This window comes from Pteropus vampyrus, unplaced genomic scaffold, assembly GCF_000151845.1.
Source record: "Pteropus vampyrus isolate Shadow unplaced genomic scaffold, Pvam_2.0 Scaffold56, whole genome shotgun sequence".
NCBI classification, from domain to species: domain Eukaryota; kingdom Metazoa; phylum Chordata; class Mammalia; order Chiroptera; family Pteropodidae; genus Pteropus; species Pteropus vampyrus.
In genome coordinates, this window is record NW_011888837.1 from 3,499,546 (window position 1) to 3,506,409 (window position 6,864).

Sequence of the window (6,864 nt, forward strand, 5' to 3'; positions counted from 1 at the left end):
AGAGTAAGAGAGAGTAAGAACAGGGTTCTCTTTAATTTATTCACTTTCAACATTTGAGTTCCACAGGCCATTATTCCTCCTTCAATGTCCCTCTAAACCCCCATCCCTCCCCTACCATAAGGAGACTCCAGGCTGCAGATGGTTTTGCTGAGCCACGATAACAAGTTCTGGGGCTGATATGCAATGAAATGATACCCATTTAACTGTTACAAAATGAGTTATCCCCAACGGCAATTAATCTCAGGCTCCAAGGCCCTGGGCTGTTGGAGGAGTCGTGCCCTCTCCTCCAAATCCTATGATGTATAATAATCCAGTTTGAAGTTCTCTGAGTCTTGCACAGCACAGAATTTTTCCACCTAAAATTTTTACAGGATCCTCATTAAGAAACCCTGACCAGCAGCGTGGGGTGTGCACACAGCTGTCAGAGTGATCCCTTCCGCTGCCTTATCTCCATGACTTGTTCTCAGTCATTAGAAACATCAGCTTTGCCCTCCAGTTGTTCTGCTCCAAACTGTCATCACTGACAGCTGCTCTACAGGGCATCACTGAACACACATGACTACATGTTGATGTCTTGCTTCCTGGAATTCCAACGTGTCAGCAGACAAGATGACCCAAGATGGGCCTAATCAGAGAGAGGAATGCTCACATATTTCTCGGTGCCCCCAAAGAACACAGGGATGCTGTTATTACACAAACTTAGACATTTTATGAAAGCATGTAGACAAGCCAATGAATTCATATCGTTTTGTATTCCACAGAATTTCAAAAGATATTTATTGAGACGGTGAGAGAAGAGCTGACATCTACTAAGCTCCTGATATGCATTGGAAACAGGGCAGATGCTTTACAAATATTATTTCACTGCATCTATGGCACGGACGTCATTATAAACTCAGACTTTGGAGCTAGCATGTCTGGGTTTGAATTTCACTTCAGTTAATTACTAGTTGTATTACTTTGAAAATAATATTTAACCTCATACTTTCCTTTATCTGTAAAATGGGAATCAGAATGGTACCTACTTCATTAGGTTGCTCTGAAAGTTAAATTAACACCTATAGAATGCATAGAACATTACCTAGCACAGAGCAAAGACTATAAAAGATAATGCTTGCTAAATAAAATAGCTGTGCAAGGTAAATTATTTTTCCATATTTTACGTATGAGGAAATCAAGGCTTACCCAAGTTCATACAGCTGCAAAGTGATAGAATTTGTCTAATTAACCATAGTAAAAACTAATATTCACTCAAGCTTATTAGGTACCAGATATTATTCTAAGTGATTTCCTAGCATCAACTCAATTACTATGCACAATCATCCTAGAAGATATGTCTTATTATCCCTATTTTACCATCTGAGGAGACTGACTTGTCTAAGAGTACATATTTGGTTAGTGGCGAATCCAGTAACTGAGCCGGGGGTTGGCTCTGGACCCTGGTGCTTTAGGTTCCAACCTCATGCATTATCCATTTCCCCACTTACCCTATTGGTCATCTACTATGTGCCCAGCACTGAGCTAGGCATATTTGGTAATAAAAAGAAATAAAAATCACAAAGGTTACTTACAAATCAATAGTTTAATGCTGTATTATTACCTTCTTGTAGGACTGATTATTGACAGAGAAGCGCATGAAAATAAACATGCAATTAAATCTCAGTTCTGCCAATTACTAATTTTAGTGACTCTGGGCACATCTCCCTGCACCTCAGATACCTAAAAATAATATAGTTGATAGTATTTAACAATGGTGTTTATAAAGACTAAATAAGGTCCTTCATGCTTAGTACTTAGTAACCATTAACCCCATCTCTTCCTTTCTCTGTGCCTCAGAAAGAATGACAAACTGGAATTAGAAATGCAGATATTGCTGACACAAGATTTACAATAAAATTTCTGGATGACAGCTAAGGCGTTCCACAGTTGACTCTTGAGTTGGAGTTTTGTTCCTAAAAATCCATTTCCTATCATTAAAATACCACATAATCATGAAAAGGAGAACCCTGTGCTTTGGATATACACTTTGACAAACCTATATTTAATATTTAAAACCAAACATACAATATAAATTTATATTTTAAAATATCTGGGGTGTGGGTATAGGTATAAACTAATTGTTTGGTTCCTAAAAATGCGAGTCCAATTAAGTGTAGACCAAAAATGTCTTCTTTTCCTAATAGATTCCTTCATAGTCGGACTTGGCAAGTTCTCACTGTTCCTGGAAATCTTCGATATTCAGTTCAGTGGGGGCAAAATTTTTCGTTGGTGATGTGATGAGTGTAACTGGTCAGTTCTGAGGGAGGAGTTTCAAAGGTGACTTCTCTTACACATATCTTGTACAATAGCCTTCATCTTTGAAGACTGCAGCTAACTTCTATGGAGAAGCCATCCATATCTTTACATCAGCCTTTTCAGCTTCCCCTGAAATCTAAGAATTTTCTAGCCAGTTCTCTTTCTAAATGATTAAACCACTTTCCTCTACTTATCACCTTGTCTTGATGGCTTCTCAAGCTCTGTTCATAACAGTTTTAAAAAGTGACAATCAATGCCTTACCAGAATTTATAGCTTCTTTCAAGGGTATGCTCTTTAGCCAATCCTGAATTCACATCATCAAAAGTTTTTCACCTCTCAAATCTATAATCCACATTGCATTGTTTTATCACAATTATTTGCACTGACTTTATTCTAAGAGTACATCAGCTTCAGCTCTTAGATAATCATAAATATAAGTTTGTTCATTATGGTTAAAGTGCTGCTTATGATAAGCTTATAAAGATTGAACTTCTCCAGTTAAGCCATCCTAAGTGAGGTGGTGCCTGTTTCCAAATAGTCCATTAATCACATACGATGTCTTTGCTCAAAATGAGGATTCTGGTCTGTTAACTAATCCTACTAACATCATTTCTCTCGGAGCTAGAAAAAGATTCCAGGTCTCAATTGAGTTATTTTTGGCAGTAGGTAATTCCATGTCCCAAAGATAAAGTTCTTTGCATAATCTAGTTTTAAAATGTCAGTGGCAATTTGAAAGGCATTAAAATATTTCTAACTTCTGAAAAAGATTCCAAATATCCTTGGGCTTGTTTAACTTGCCTAATGAAGTCAGATAAAAGCTGAAGTTTTTGTCAGTTTAAAGGAGATTCCACTACAAGGCGATGGAAACTGAAAGCCGTGTCTGCACATTTAGTCCTGAAATATGTAGCCCTTCATCCAGAAAAAATAGCCCAGTCTTGGAAAAATTGAAATCACAAGCTTGAAAAGCTTAAACAAACAAAAAAGAAGTCATAAAGTATGTTTATAGTCCTTTAATAAAAAGTCTATTTATATTTAGCATATTTCCAACCCAATTCTCCACCCAATTTCATTAATTTTATTTCATTGGCCCTTCTAGGAACTTGACAGATTAGAGGACGGAATAATATTTTATTTGTGGTAAACAAGACGAGCATACTTCAAAATCTCCTACTGTGCGTCATGTGAAAGAAGTAGGAAAGGTGAAAAAGAAATGGCCATTGGTCTGGATGGTATGTAATGATTAGGTCCAACAATAGTCATACCTACAGACATTTTACAAATAAACATGTAAGAATATGTTCAACCTTACTAGCAATTTTTAAAAATTCTAAATAAAACTAATGCACTATTTTGCATAATAAATTTCAACAAAAAATAAATAAATTTCCAACTTTAAAAACCAAAGTATACAATGCCATAAATTCTGTGATGAAACTATTATTTCATATATTTTTAGCAGGACATAATTTGGCACAAATTCTGCCACAGGTCAGAAACTTGAGAATCATGCTCCAAGACAGAGATTTATGTACAGGAGGTTTACTGGGGAGTGATTTGGGGATCAATACCTGAGAAGGAAGGAAAGAAGCAGGATTGGGCAGAGGTGAATTGAAACTTCAAGACCATTGCAACGAAGGTCTCAGTTAATCTTACAGGGAGCTGAGGTGACCCTTCTAGAGGTGTCTCAAATTGTGACATGAATTGCAGGCTCTCCTCTTTATTATTTTGGGCAAGGCAGCTCTCTCCAGCCTGTGGAAAGTCCCAGAAAGGGAACTCAGCTGAACACTATCTTCCACTAACACACCATCTACTTGGGGGAATGAATGAACTGGCCTTGTGAGGAAGCTAGGTGCACTCATGGCATCCTCTATAGACAACTTCTTGCTCCACTTGTATCTATTTGCTTTATATAATATATTCTGAAAAGCTCCTCCAGTATTCTGTCTGGTTTCTTCTCCTGGGGAATCTTACTAAAGGAGTGTTAGTGAGAAAAACTACCATCCTCACCACTGCACCTGATCCTGAGGCAGTTACAGACATTCATCGTGCTTGTCTTCCACCATCTATTTTAGAGTCTCTTCACCCACAAATAGCACCTCTGCTGGTCTAGGTGGCTAAGCCAGTTTTATCACCTGCTAAGGTAACATAGACACTTATTTCTAAATAAGAGTGACCATGGGCCACTGGTCACCATGAACTTCTCAGGCTGTGATTGCTGTCACATTTACCATCAAAATGGGGCAAACAGTTACCAAGAGCAACCAGGTGGATCACTTGAGTGCCAAATGTATTCTTCCCTGGCCTGGTGTGTAACAGCAGCTCTACCTCTGCCTGATGGTCAGGTGAATTATTCCTACTACTATAGTGACTATTTTCCTTGCCTGCTGGGACAAGATCTTTGAAGTAACCAAGTAAGAGTTTAATCCTATTAATTACCTTGATGGATCTTCCTGTGTTCCTTGGTAGACCCATTCCCCTTCTAAGAACCAAGATTATAAAATGTCAGAATCCAGAGTTTCAAAGAAGGGAAGAGCAAATTCCCTAAAGGAGCCACTGGGGCTGATGGTGAGCAGAATTCCTTCTGTTTTCACCTCTTTCTTCCTGGGTGCATGCATGCCTTCTACATTTTGAAAACACAGCACTATCTAATATTTAATGATTTGAAGTATATCTTAGAGGACAGTGTTCCATCTGCACAGGGTGTTCTCAACAAGGTGGTACCTCAGCTGGACTTTCAACAGATTGTTCCAGTGCTCTGTCAGTCCAGCAGCCTGTGGTGGGATATGTAATAGGACAGTGGAGACCATACTCATGTACCCAGTGCTCACTTTCTTTGCTATAAAATAGGTTTCTTGGTCCAATGCAATTTTATGTGGGGTTTCGTGCCTGTGGTTCGAACTCTTTCTGAGCTGTTGGTTAGTGATGCTGGTTGAGGCCCTCCAGGCAGAAAAGGCAAATCCATATTTGGAACAGTTGTCAAATCCAGTGTGGAAGAGGTCCCACAGCATGGCCTTACCATAGATCCCTTTCCCTTTCTGGGCCCCACACAAAGCTGGCAGTCTTATGAGTCACCCAGTAAAAGGACTGAATCAATATTCCCAAGTGTGCAATAAATATGCTGTCTTCAGAAACCGAAGACATCAGTAATTGTATTTCTTCCTGGTTATGGGAAGAGAGAGATGCAATAATCTGCCCTTAACTTTGGACAGAATGTTCCAGCATGCCTCAGACCATTAGACTAAAAATTACATTGATGCTATGGGCCCCTGAATCTTCTTAGGGTTTATCACCCATTCTCTGGAACACGATATATTGATTTTCTGTCATTACATGAAAAATTACCACAAATAACAGCTTAAAAATACCTGTAGATTACCTCACAGTTCTACAGGTCAGAAGCCCAGACAGATTCAATTGATTGCTTGCTTAGGGTCTCACAAGGCCAAAGTCAAGTTGTCGGCTGCAAACCATCCCAGTTCACCACTCTTCAAATGTTTAACAATTGCAGATACTCAGAGGAAACATGGTAGAGTGAGAGATGTCCCCAGATCTCTTCCCCTGAACCGACAATAAGCTGAACATCTAAAACTCAACAAAAAAAACACCAAAACTGCACACCAACACATCTGAGCATGGAATCTGAGCATAAGAGCTACCACAGGTCAGAATCATGGGTGTCGTGCAGTAGACTAGGAGAAATAAAAAAGCTGTCTCTCGCAGCCACCAGAGCCCCTGTAGGGGGAGGGGAAGGGGAGAAGGTGCAGCAGCTTCCATGAACAGCCCTGCCTGGGAGAGTTGTGAGTTCCACACAGCTGGGGACAGGGTCCAGTCATCAGGGCAGAAGGCAGAGAAGCGGACAGCAGAGAAACAACAGTTGATTTTTACCAGCCATGGTTGCAAAACAGAGGCTGAGCCACAGCCCCCTACTCCCAACCCAGAGGCCCCTCCCCCTATACCCTCTGAGACTGATCACAGCAGAGTACCAGGGGAATCTGAGCAAATGCTATCAAAACTGCTGCTAACACTGACAGGGACTGAAACTGAGAGTAGTGAGTGTGATTAAATATCTACAAGAAAATAAAGGCATTATATAAAGGCATTATTAAGGCTTTATATAAAGCAGTGATCCAAGAGGCTTAGACGCCACCTACTGGAAATCAAAAGAAAAGAATGTTCTTTGCAGCAGGCTAAAGAGAGACCTTTGTATAATAAATCTTCTTTCTGGAAAAAAAGCAGAATGCACTTCCATTAATGCTTAAGTGGAGAAATAGTCCATTAAACACAATAAACAACCAAGGTGACAAGGCATCTCAGAAAGAAAGAGAAAAATCTCCAGAAAATAAGCTTACAGACATAGAAATATGCAACTTAAATGTCAGAGAATTCAAGATGGTACTTCTGAAAAAACACAGTGAGATCTAAAACAAGTCATATCAACAATTTCAGGAATTGAAAAAACAATTATATGAGCAGAGCGAGGACACTGAAACCCTCAAAAAGAACAAATAGATCTTCTGGAGATTAAAAAAAAAAAAAAAAAAACCACTGCAAGAGTTGAAAAATGAAAT